Genomic DNA, 13168 nt, shown 5'->3' with positions numbered 1-13168 from the left:
GCTTGTTTGTTGCTGGTTTCCAGCTCAAGCTCCATTTTCCAAAACCCAGCTAACATCTTAAGCTGGATTTTCCAGCAGGGATTTCCGTCAACTCCTCCTAAAATTTTATTCCCAAGTAACTTTAAGTTGCAGTGCGCTTTTCCATGTCTTTTTAATTCTTTAGGGAGTGCAGTGCTTTCCCACTGAGTTTCCCCACAACTGCCAAGGTGAATAATGCCCTATTTTTGCAGTATTTTTGAGTCGGTGCCAGTCAGTCAGATACGAGGTTGCCACGGCACAGGTCCTACAAGACGATAAAGTGGTTGCTTAGCAACTGCATCAAGGGGGTTGTGCACAGCAGCGCGCACCTTCAATGCAAAGAGCTCAGGCGTTCTCTGGGCTCACATTTCGCATTACAACGCATGTTGTGAAAGCGGGTCCACGGTGCACTTTCCATTTCTGCTGTGTTCAAGACTCAGCCAGCCGTGCAAAATGCCACATTGCGCAAATAGCTGTGCAGTATTGTGCCTCTGACGCATACATATTTGCTTTATCTCTTGTATAAGTGATCTCCAAGTCCCTCAGAGCATGAACACTACATCTTTTTAATACAAGAAATATTAATCAGCATTCTTAAGCTTTGAGCAATGATTTTTTTGAGGGATGAAGCCCTTATGTTACATGTAATATATCACATGTAGCACCGTACAACACCGTAGCACATACCACAACACAGGAGAACTGAGATGCATACTAATAACGAAACTGATCCATAAAACATAAACACTGCTTGCAAATAGCACACGCATTCACCAGAAATTTGATAACAGAGCAGATAGCATTCATAAGTAGTCTTTTCATTTGATTTTAAGGACAGAAGATGCATTGGTGTTCTGATTTTCAGAGGAGCGATGGTTAAAAAGTCAAGAAAAGAGGACATGGTGAATCCTGTTGTGTGACCATAGCAAAAAGGTTAAGGAAGTAAAACCTTTAACCTAGATGTCACCTCAACAGCTGGTTTAACTTCCTCTGTTTGAGCTTGAAATCCTATTTCTTTGTGTCTACCACAAGGGTTTCTCTTCCCCTCTCCTTTGCTTTCCCTCGCACACATTTATACATACAAATTGGCACATCCACTCTCTGTATTCACCTAATTCACAAGTGGGCATCCTCTTTTCCCTCCTCCTCACGTATCCTCAGCACAGTGTCCCTCTGTGTCAGGTGCCAGAACAATGTACTAGAAGACGGGTCCTTTATGTTTACTTTCAAATATTAACCATCAGGAGAAACACACAAGTCTTTATTTATTTATTTATTTTTAACACTCCAAGCAAACTCCATTGTCCTGAGAGTCAGTGAAACGCAGCCGCATTTTAAATCCCTGAGCCAAAAAAGGGCGAGGAAATGTCTGACCTAGATTCAGATCTTATTACTCCTAAATTACTCGTCCAATTATGCTCTAACTAAATCTTCTTGGGGAAGACAGTGTATTCACCAAATAATTTTAAGGTATGGAAAACAGGAGGAGAGATAATCATCATGGATAGCTTGAGTCATATGCATGTGTCATAATTTACATAGAATCAGATGGATATGCTATTAAAATGAATGGTGGATATAAACAACACTGAGGTAATGAACAGTACTTTATACGCCTGTATGGGCTTGGCACGCCATCTCAATTTACATTATTGCAAATATCCTTCAACAACCTTCAGTTCACTGAAAAATGAAAACTCTGACACCATTTACTCAACCTCGTGTCCTTCCAACCCTGTCTGACTTTCTTTCCTCTGTGGAACATAAAAAATATGTTTTGAAGAATATTTCAACAGTTCTTGTCCATATAATGAAATTCAATGGGGTCCAAATGTTTCAAGATTCAAAAAGGACATAAAGGTATAGCATGAAATAAATCCATACCACTCAACTAGTATATTCAAAATCTTCTGAAGCACAAACTATACACAATCTATTTGTACTGTGAACAGATTAAAATTTAAAGACCCTGATTTTTAAAGAATGAACGGGTGTAATGTCCTTTTGAACAATATATGTCAGAAATGATTAGTCCTCACCTGCTCCCAGTTACGTTGATCATCCTCCTTCGTGTATTTTAAGGGTTAGTTCACCAAAAATCGAAAATGCAGTCATTAATTACTCACCCTAATGTTATTCCAAACCTGTAAGACATTTGTTCATCATTGGAACACACATAAAGATCTTTTTGATGAAATCTGAGAGCTTTCTGTTAATCCATTGACAGCTACGCAACTACCACTTTAACGCTTCAAAAAGTCCATAAAGAGATCGTAAAACTAATCCATATGAATTGAGCGGTTTAGTCCAAATATTATGAAGAGAATCGATCGCTTTATATGATGAACAGATTTAATTTAGGCTTTTATTCACATTTAAATATTGATCAGCGGACATAAACAGAAGCTCAACCGAATCTGCTTGACATGCGAGAATGAACCTCTTGCTGAAGCTCAAACGTGATGCGTAACACGAGAATGAACCTCATTGGTTCTTGCAGAAGCTTAAACATGCAGTGCAACACGAGAATGAACCTCATTGGTTCTTGCAGAAGCTCAAAAGTGCTGCGTAACACGAGAATGAACCTCATTGGTTCTTGCTGAAGCTCAAATGTGCTGCGTAACACGAGAATGAACCTCATTGGTTCTTGATGAAACTCAAACGTGCTGCGTAACACGAGAATGAACCTCATTGGTTCTTGCTGAAGCTCAAACATGCAGAGCAACACGAGAATGAACCTCATTGGTTCTTGCAGAAGCTCAAAAGTGCTGCGTAACACGAGAATGAACCTCATTGGTTCTTGCTGAAGCTCAAACGTGATGCGTAACACGAGAATGAACCTCATTGGTTATTGCAGAAGCTTAAACATGCAGAGCAACACGAGAATGAACCTCATTGGTTCTTGCAGAAGCTCAAAAGTGCTGCGTAACACGAGAATGAACCTCATTGGTTCTTGCAGAAGCTCAAAAGTGCTGCGTAACACGAGAATGAACCTCATTGGTTCTTTTGCTGAAGCTCAAACGTGCTGCGTAATGCGAGAATTAACCTCATTGGTTCTTGCAGAAGCTCAAAAGTGCTGCGTAACACAAGAATGAACCTCATTGGTTCTTGCTGAAGCTCAAACGTGCTGCGCAACACAAGAATTAACCTCATTGGTTCTTTTGCTGAAGCTCAAACGTGCTGCGTAACACGAGAATGAACCTCATTGGTTCTTGCTTAAGCACAAACGTGCTGCGTAACACGAGAATGAACCTCATTGGTTCTTGCTTAAGCACAAACGTGCAGTGCAACACGAGTATGAACCTCATTGGTTCTTTTGCTGAAGCTCAAACGTGCTGCGTAACGCGAGTATGAACCTCATTGGTTCTTGCAGAAGCTCAAACGTGCTGCGCAACACAAGAATTAACCTCATTGGTTCTTGCAGAAGCTCAAAAGTGCTGCGTAACACGAGAATGAACCTCATTGGTTCTTTTGCTGAAGCTCAAACGTGCAGTGCAACACGAGTATGAACCTCATTGGTTCTTTTGCTGAAGCTCAAACGTGCTGCGTAACACGAGAATGAACCTCATTGGTTCTTGCTTAAGCACAAACGTGCAGCGCAACACAAGAATGAACCTCATTGGTTCTTGCTTAAGCACAAACGTCCAGCGCAACACAAGAATGAACCTCATTGGATCTTGCTTAAGCACAAAATTGCAGCGCAACACAAGAATGAACCTCATTGGATCTTGCTTAAGCACAAACGTGCAGCGCAACACAAGAATGAACCTCATTGGTTCTTGCTGAAGCTCAAACGTGCTGCGCAACACAAGAATGAACCTCATTGGATCTTGCTTAAGCACAAACGTGCAGCGCAACACAAGAATGAACCTCATTGGATCTTGCAGAAGCTCAAACGTGCTGCGCAACACAAGAATGAACCTCATTGGATCTTGCTGAAGCTCAAACGTGCTGCGTAACATGAGAATGAACCTCATTGGTTCTTGCAGAAGCTCAAAAGTGCTGCGTAACACGAGTATGAACCTCATTGGTTCTTTTGCTGAAGCTCAAATGTGCTGTGTAACACAAGTATGAACCTCGTTGGTTTTTGCAGAAGCTCAAACGTGCTGCGTAACATGAGAATGAACCTCATTGGTTCTTGCAGAAGCTCAAAAGTGCTGCGTAACACGAGTATGAACCTCATTGGTTCTTTTGCTGAAGCTCAAATGTGCTGTGTAACACAAGTATGAACCTCGTTGGTTCTTGCTGAAGCTCAAACGTGCTGCGTAACATGAGAATGAACCTCATTGGTTCTTGCAGAAGCTCAAAAGTGCTGCGTAACACGAGTATGAACCTCATTGGTTCTTTTGCTGAAGCTCAAATGTGCTGTGTAACACGAGTATGAACCTCGTTGGTTTTTGCAGAAGCTCAAACGTGCTGTGTAACACGAGTATGAACCTCGTTGGTTCTTGCTGAAGCTCAAACGTGCTGCGTAACATGAGAATGAACCTCATTGGTTCTTGCAGAAGCTCAAAAGTGCTGCGTAACACGAGTATGAACCTCATTGGTTCTTTTGCTGAAGCTCAAATGTGCTGTGTAACACGAGTATGAACCTCGTTGGTTTTTGCAGAAGCTCAAACGTGCTGTGTAACACGAGTATGAACCTCGTTGGTTCTTGCTTAAGCACAAACGTGCTGCGTAACACGAGAATGAACCTCATTGGTTCTTGCTTAAGCACAAACGTGCAGTGCAACACGAGTATGAACCTCATTGGTTCTTTTGCTGAAGCTCAAACGTGCTGCGTAACGCGAGTATGAACCTCATTGGTTCTTGCAGAAGCTCAAACGTGCTGCGCAACACAAGAATTAACCTCATTGGTTCTTGCAGAAGCTCAAAAGTGCTGCGTAACACGAGAATGAACCTCAATGGTTCTTTTGCTGAAGCTCAAACGTGCAGTGCAACACGAGTATGAACCTCATTGGTTCTTTTGCTGAAGCTCAAACGTGCTGCGTAACACGAGAATGAACCTCATTGGTTCTTGCTTAAGCACAAACGTGCAGCGCAACACAAGAATGAACCTCATTGGTTCTTGCTTAAGCACAAACGTCCAGCGCAACACAAGAATGAACCTCATTGGATCTTGCTTAAGCACAAAATTGCAGCGCAACACAAGAATGAACCTCATTGGATCTTGCTTAAGCACAAACGTGCAGCGCAACACAAGAATGAACCTCATTGGTTCTTGCTGAAGCTCAAACGTGCTGCGCAACACAAGAATGAACCTCATTGGATCTTGCTTAAGCACAAACGTGCAGCGCAACACAAGAATGAACCTCATTGGATCTTGCAGAAGCTCAAACGTGCTGCGCAACACAAGAATGAACCTCATTGGATCTTGCTGAAGCTCAAACGTGCTGCGTAACATGAGAATGAACCTCATTGGTTCTTGCAGAAGCTCAAAAGTGCTGCGTAACACGAGTATGAACCTCATTGGTTCTTTTGCTGAAGCTCAAATGTGCTGTGTAACACAAGTATGAACCTCGTTGGTTTTTGCAGAAGCTCAAACGTGCTGCGTAACATGAGAATGAACCTCATTGGTTCTTGCAGAAGCTCAAATGTGCTGTGTAACACAAGTATGAACCTCGTTGGTTTTTGCAGAAGCTCAAACGTGCTGCGTAACATGAGAATGAACCTCATTGGTTCTTGCAGAAGCTCAAAAGTGCTGCGTAACACGAGTATGAACCTCATTGGTTCTTTTGCTGAAGCTCAAATGTGCTGTGTAACACAAGTATGAACCTCGTTGGTTCTTGCTGAAGCTCAAACGTGCTGCGTAACATGAGAATGAACCTCATTGGTTCTTGCAGAAGCTCAAAAGTGCTGCGTAACACGAGTATGAACCTCATTGGTTCTTTTGCTGAAGCTCAAATGTGCTGTGTAACACGAGTATGAACCTCGTTGGTTTTTGCAGAAGCTCAAACGTGCTGTGTAACACGAGTATGAACCTCGTTGGTTCTTGCTGAAGCTCAAACGTGCTGCGTAACATGAGAATGAACCTCATTGGTTCTTGCAGAAGCTCAAAAGTGCTGCGTAACACGAGTATGAACCTCATTGGTTCTTTTGCTGAAGCTCAAATGTGCTGTGTAACACGAGTATGAACCTCGTTGGTTTTTGCAGAAGCTCAAACGTGCTGTGTAACACGAGTATGAACCTCATTGGTTCTTTTGCTGAAGCTCAAACGTGCTGCGTAACACGAGAATGAACCTCATTGGTTCTTGCTTAAGCACAAACGTCCAGTGCAACACGAGTATGAACCTCATTGGTTCTTTTGCTGAAGCTCAAACGTGCTGCGTAACGCGAGTATGAACCTCGTTGGTTCTTTTGCTAAAGCTCAAACGTGCTGCGTAACATGAGAATTAACCTCATTGGTTCTTGCTTAAGCACAAACGTGCAGTGCAACACGAGTATGAACCTCATTGGTTCTTTTGCTGAAGCTCAAACGTGCTGCGTAACGCGAGTATGAACCTCATTGGTTCTTTTGCTGAAGCTCAAACGTGCTGCGTAACATGAGAATGAACCTCATTGGTTCTTGCAGAAGCTCAAACGTGCTGCGTAACATGAGAATGAACCTCATTGGTTCTTGCAGAAGCTCAAATGTGCTGCGCAACACAAGAATGAACCTCATTGGATCTTGCTTAAGCACAAACGTGCAGCGCAACACAAGAATGAACCTCATTGGATCTTGCTTAAGCACAAACGTGCTACGCAACACAAGAATGAACCTCATTGGATCTTGCTTAAGCACAAACGTGCAGCGCAACACAAGAATGAACCTCATTGGTTCTTGCAGAAGCTCAAACGTGCTGCGCAACACAAGAATGAACCTCATTGGATCTTGCTTAAGCACAAAATTGCAGCGCAACACAAGAATGAACCTCATTGGATCTTGCTTAAGCACAAACGTGCAGCGCAACACAAGAATGAACCTCATTGGTTCTTGCTGAAGCTCAAACGTGCTGCGCAACACAAGAATGAACCTCATTGGATCTTGCTTAAGCACAAACGTGCAGCGCAACACAAGAATGAACCTCATTGGATCTTGCTGAAGCTCAAACGTGCTGCGTAACATGAGAATGAACCTCATTGGTTCTTGCAGAAGCTCAAAAGTGCTGCGTAACACGAGTATGAACCTCATTGGTTCTTTTGCTGAAGCTCAAATGTGCTGTGTAACACAAGTATGAACCTCGTTGGTTTTTGCAGAAGCTCAAACGTGCTGCGTAACATGAGAATGAACCTCATTGGTTCTTGCAGAAGCTCAAAAGTGCTGCGTAACACGAGTATGAACCTCATTGGTTCTTTTGCTGAAGCTCAAATGTGCTGTGTAACACAAGTATGAACCTCGTTGGTTCTTGCTGAAGCTCAAACGGGCTGCGTAACATGAGAATGAACCTCATTGGTTCTTGCAGAAGCTCAAAAGTGCTGCGTAACACGAGTATGAACCTCATTGGTTCTTTTGCTGAAGCTCAAATGTGCTGTGTAACACGAGTATGAACCTCGTTGGTTTTTGCAGAAGCTCAAACGTGCTGTGTAACACGAGTATGAACCTCGTTGGTTCTTGCTGAAGCTCAAACGTGCTGCGTAACAGGAGAATGAACCTCGTTGGTTCTCGCACATCAAGCGAACAATGGATCCGTAACTATCAATGGATCATTAAAAAGATCTTCATTTGTGTTCTGAAGATGAACGAAAGTCTCACAGGTTTGGAATGACATGAGGGTGAGTAACTAATGATAGATTTTACATTTTTGGGTGAACTGATCCTTTAAGCCCTTAGTTCTCCTTTGTTCATTGTCTTGTGTTAACGTCACATTGTGATGTGTAAGCTAGTGTTCTTCGTGTTCATTAAAAGTCTATTATTATCAGTGGAAAAAATCATTTCTGAACTGCCGCAGAACATATAATAACTATAAAACTTATCAACTAACATCAAACCTCAAAGATCATGACACCATATTTGTCACAGAGAAAATCACTGAGACATTTAGGAACAGAACTGTAAATATTCAGATTCAGTTCAATATCCTTAGCATAATATTTTATGTAAAATCTGTCTATTAAAGCAAGAGCACGTGAGAGCCACTGAGATGAAGATCAGAGACAAGCACCATCCCCCTCCAGCAGCCCATGAACTACAGGCACGCATGTCTCAGACGGAGCTGCAACAGATATGTAGGTCATCATCGTGAAAAGTACTTCCGTTCACCCCGACGCACTTCCTCAAAAGTCACATCCCAGGTCTTTGTCTTCCCATCTTTATGCCGGTGGATCTGACACTGCAGATGCGTCCCTCAGGAGCAGACTGAACAAGAGGGGCCCTATCAGAGACCCTTTACATCTCTGTAGAGCTTTTTGTGGAAGGCTGTGGCGTCTCGGGTTTTTGGAGCCAGGGCCGCCTCTCTGGGACAGTCAGATTACAGGTGACCTGTTTGGCCTGGGTGGAAGAACAAACAGTAATGTCCTCCTTTCAGCTCCATTAACCCTGTAAAGCCTGAAATAATAGGCAGAAAATTTTTTTTTGAACAGATTATTTAATCTTTAGACAAAATATTAAAAATAAAAGATCTAAAAATGTTTGCATGTGTGTTTTATGTTGAGTAAATCAATGAGATCTTAATAACAGTATAACACATTCAATGCATAAATATCAACTGTCACGATATATCTCCCAATAATATGTCTTAAATGCTTAGTTTTACAATCAAAGCTTTGTAGATATTATTGTGGGGGCAAAACATATAATGCAATAAACAATGATGAATGAGAGATAAACATTCCCCATAAGTCTGATGTATCATATTTGATATTCACATTTTAAAACAATGCACGGATAATCAAGTAAACTTAAGTTGCATCAGTCCAGTAAGTGTTAATCTTGAAATATTAGGTTACACTATATTTTAAGGTGTCATTGTTACAGTGTAATTACATATTTAAGAACTGTTTTGGTTGAGGGTTAATTGTATTTATACCATGGTCTGGGTGAATACTCGATTCTGATTGGCTGCAGGGTGTCCATTAAAAAGTGATAATGTACACCTAGGAACTGCATGACAGTTCTAAATGATTGCGCTGGCTCAAACTCACTGATCAACTGCTGCGGTCGGGTCGTTGTGTGCGACCCGCGGGTCGGGTCGTTGCTTGGCAACGCCTGTATACGGGAGATATTAAATAGTGCGCTCGACTTAAATAAAAACCCTCACGATTTTTACTCTAAAACACATTAAAGTATTATTAATTGATTAAATATTTCTTTCTTTCGTAAGTGACCATGGTATAAGCGGGTTAATGCCCTTCGAGGTGTCCATTGTCAGGTATTAATGGACTTCGGCGGAGGCAACCGTCCTCCGCTGCGCGTCGGACGGTTCACGCCTCGCCGTCGTCCATTAATACCTGATAATGGACACCTCGTCGGGCATTAACCCTTACGTAATTATGCATAATTAAGTAAAATGCAAAAAGTACATGCAACATACAGTGGGGAGAACAAGTATTTGATACACTGCCGATTTTGCAGGTTTTCCCACTTACAAAGCATGTAGAAGTCTGTCATTTTTAATCATAGGTACTCTTCAACTGTGAGTGACGGAATCTAAAACAACAATCCAGAAAATCACATTGTATGATTTTTAAGTAATTAATTAGCATTTTATTGCATGATATAAGTATTTGATCACCTACCAACCAGTAAAAATTCCGGCTCTCATAGACCTATTCGTTTTTCTTTAAGAAGCCCTCCTGTTCTCCACTCATTACCTGTATTAACTGCACCTGTTTGAACTCGTTACCTGTATAAAAGACACCTGTCCACACACTCAATCAAACAGACTCCAACCTCTCCACAATGGCCAAGACCAGAGAGCTGTGTAAGGACATCAGGGATAAAATTGTAGAACTGCACAAGGCTGGGATGGGCTACAGGACAATAGGCAAGCAGCTTGGTGAGAAGGCAACAACTGTTGGCGCAATTATTAGAAAATGGAAGAAGTTCAAGATGACGGTCAATCTCCCTCGGTCTGGGGCACCATGCAAGATCTCACCTCGTGGGGCATCAATGATCATGAGGAAGGTGAGGGATCAGCCCAGAACTACACGGCAGGACCTGGTCAATGACCTGAAGAGAGCTGGGACCACAGTCTCAAAGAAAACCATTAGTAACACACTACGCCGTCATGGATTAAAATCCTGCAGCGCACGCAAGGTCCCCCTGCTCAAGCCAGCGCATGTCCAGGCCCGTCTGAAGTTTGCCAATGACCATCTGGATGATCCAGAGGAGGAATGGGAGAAGGTCATGTGGTCTGATGAGACAAAAATAGAGCTTTTTGGTCTAAACTCCACTCGCCGTGTTTGGAGGAAGAAGAAGGATGAGTACAACCCCAAGAACACCATCCCAGCCGTGAAGCATGGAGGTGGAAACATCATTCTTTGGGGATGCTTTTCTGCAAAGGGGACAGGACGACTGCACCGTATTGAGGGGAGGATGGATGGGGCCATGTATCGCGAGATCTTGGCCAACAACCTCCTTCCCTCAGTAAGAGCATTGAAGATGGGTCGTGGCTGGGTCTTCCAGCATGACAATGACCCGAAACACACAGCCAGGGCAACTAAGGAGTGGCTCCGTAAGAAGCATATCAAGGTCCTGGAGTGGCCTAGCCAGTCTCCAGACCTGAACCCAATAGAAAATCTTTGGAGGGAGCTGAAAGTCCGTATTGCCCAGCGACAGCCCCGAAACCTGAAGGATCTGGAGAAGGTCTGTATGGAGGAGTGGGCCAAAATCCCTGCTGCAGTGTGTGCAAACCTGGTCAAGAACTACAGGAAACGTATGATCTCTGTAATTGCAAACAAAGGTTTCTGTACCAAATATTAAGTTCTGCTATTCTGATGTATCAAATACTTATGTCATGCAATAAAATGTAAATTAATTACTTAAAATCACACAATGTGATTTTCTGGATTTTTGTTTTAGTTTCCGTCACTCACAGTTGAAGAGTACCTATGATCAAAATTACAGACTTCTACATGCTTTGTAAGTGGGAAAACCTGCAAAATCAGCAGTGTATCAAATACTTGTTCTCCCCACTGTAGGTAACAAGCACACAGTAAAATAAAGTGTTACCAAATATTACTAACAATATAAAAGTTATTCTTACATTTACTTAAGAAAAAGACACGCATACCATGACCTGAAGGTGGACGTTTTAACAATTAAAGGCCTTTTACTTGCTAAAAAACTATGAACTGTCAATCAGAGGACAGAAGGCATGTAGTACATTGTGTTCATCAGGATTTTCAGCAAAGTTTTGATAAAGTTTCGAGGCCTTTGAAATTTGCGTATCAAATGTGATACAGTAGGCTTTATAAGTGTATCTGTGTCATCTGACTTTTGTAAAGTAAGTTAGTTAATATAGACTCCAAATGTCTGAGAGCAATTCAAAGTATTTTACTACAAATTAAATTATTAAAACATGAAAAGATGTAAAGGAATTGTTTTGTCTTTTGTTTCTGTCTTACTTTAATGACAGCTGCATGAACTCCACAAGTTAGTGTAAAACCTCATGATCATGTTCTCCAGCATGATTTGAGATGATCCAGATGATCTCGAGCTTCAATGGAAGTGTGAACTTCAGTCCATCTCTACAAAAAAGCCACATGATGAATGTCACAGAATTATTTATTTGACCAGTGACCAAAAAACGGTGCAATTTTTCTTTGTTTCCCACATTTTACATTAAAAATCTCAAATATGAAATGCGGCCTCAAGCTTTTGGAGCCCAATATATGACATAAATTGTTAGAAATGAAAGTAAGGGTTAGTGGAGGGATACCAGAAGAATTGCCACAGGACTGAGGTAAGCACTTATTTATCCTTGTGCTGTGACTGGAATACATGACCAAGCTGCATTTACAGTAATGTATAAACTATGCATGAAAATTCACTACCATTCAAATGTTCAGGATAGGTATGATTTTGTAAAATTTTAAAAATAAGTTATACCAAGCTCACTAAGGCTGCATTTGTTTGATAAAAAAAAACCACAGTAAAATCAGTATTGTAGTGAAATATTATTACATTTTGAAATAACAGTTTTCTATTGTGATATAGTTTAAAATGTAATTTATTTCTGTGACAGCAAAGCTGAATTTCAGGCATCATTACCCCAGTCTTCAGTGTCACATGATCCTTCAGAAATCATTCTAATATGATGATCTGCTGCTCAAGAATTTCTTATTATTATCAATGTTGAAAACAGCTGATAAATATTTTTTGGTGAAAACCGTTATACTTTTTATCAGTACTCTTTGTTGAATACAAAGTTCAAAAGAACAACATTTATTTGCAAATTATATATTTTGCAACACTGTAAATGTATTGATCGGTTCAATGCATTCTTGCACAATAAAAATAATGAATTTCCTTCAAAGAAGAAAGAAAAACTAACCTCATATGTTTGAATGGTGGTGTATTTTGCTCGAACATAACAACTGCCTAAAAAAAGTGCATAATGGAGTCAATATTGTATTTTGTCTCTTTCCCAGAAAAAGAAAAACATGTGCGTGTGTGCAAGTTACACTATGTTCGGTTTCCTCAAGCCCTGCCTTCATTTGTCCTTAATGCATTTGTTTTGCAGCTGTCACAGACCAGTGGAATGTCTCTGTGGTTGACTAGTGAACGCTTCAGTGCCTCCAGATGTTTAGTCTGGGAGTCCCGCTGCAGGACACAAACAAGGCCAGAGAGAGCTGGTACACACTGGACAGGGAAACAGAGTTCACTTGTAAGCCTTCAGGTATTCAGGTATGAACTGAGAGAATGCCAGAAATGAAAACATGCTTCATTGAAGCTGTTAAAAACACCAGTTACTGGTTTACAAGTGGAAGACTAGTAAGGCATCAGAATCACAGGCTATATTTGAAACAGGATAGTAACTCATTTTGGCTCTAGTACTGGACAAACAATCAACTTGGAAACGGGCAATGTGCCTTGATGACCAATCACATTATAGCTTTGGCGCCATTGAACTGTTGGAATTTTTATTGGCAAACATGTTAGCTGACAAGCTGTCGAAAATAAGAGTACTATGAAATTATACTATTACAAACATAGCCAATGCCTTCTCTT

The 13168-nt window shown here is 41.3% G+C and overlaps 1 long non-coding RNA gene across 1 annotated transcript; it reads right to left on the bottom strand.

The window, feature by feature from the left end:
• Positions 1-7459: 7459 nt before the first annotated feature.
• On the bottom strand, positions 7460-12959 carry LOC309502640. Its single transcript, XR_014207352.1, has 3 exons — positions 12492-12959; positions 11563-11685; positions 7460-8542 (listed from the first exon to the last, which is right to left on the bottom strand). It is a non-coding gene; the product is annotated as an uncharacterized lncRNA (long non-coding RNA).
• Positions 12960-13168: the final 209 nt, after the last annotated feature.

This window comes from Leuciscus leuciscus (genome assembly GCF_965113295.1).
Source record: "Leuciscus leuciscus genome assembly, chromosome: 7".
NCBI lineage: Eukaryota > Metazoa > Chordata > Actinopteri > Cypriniformes > Leuciscidae > Leuciscus > Leuciscus leuciscus.
Note: the sequence above shows the minus strand (reverse complement) of the source record. Positions and strands in the feature narration are given on the sequence as shown.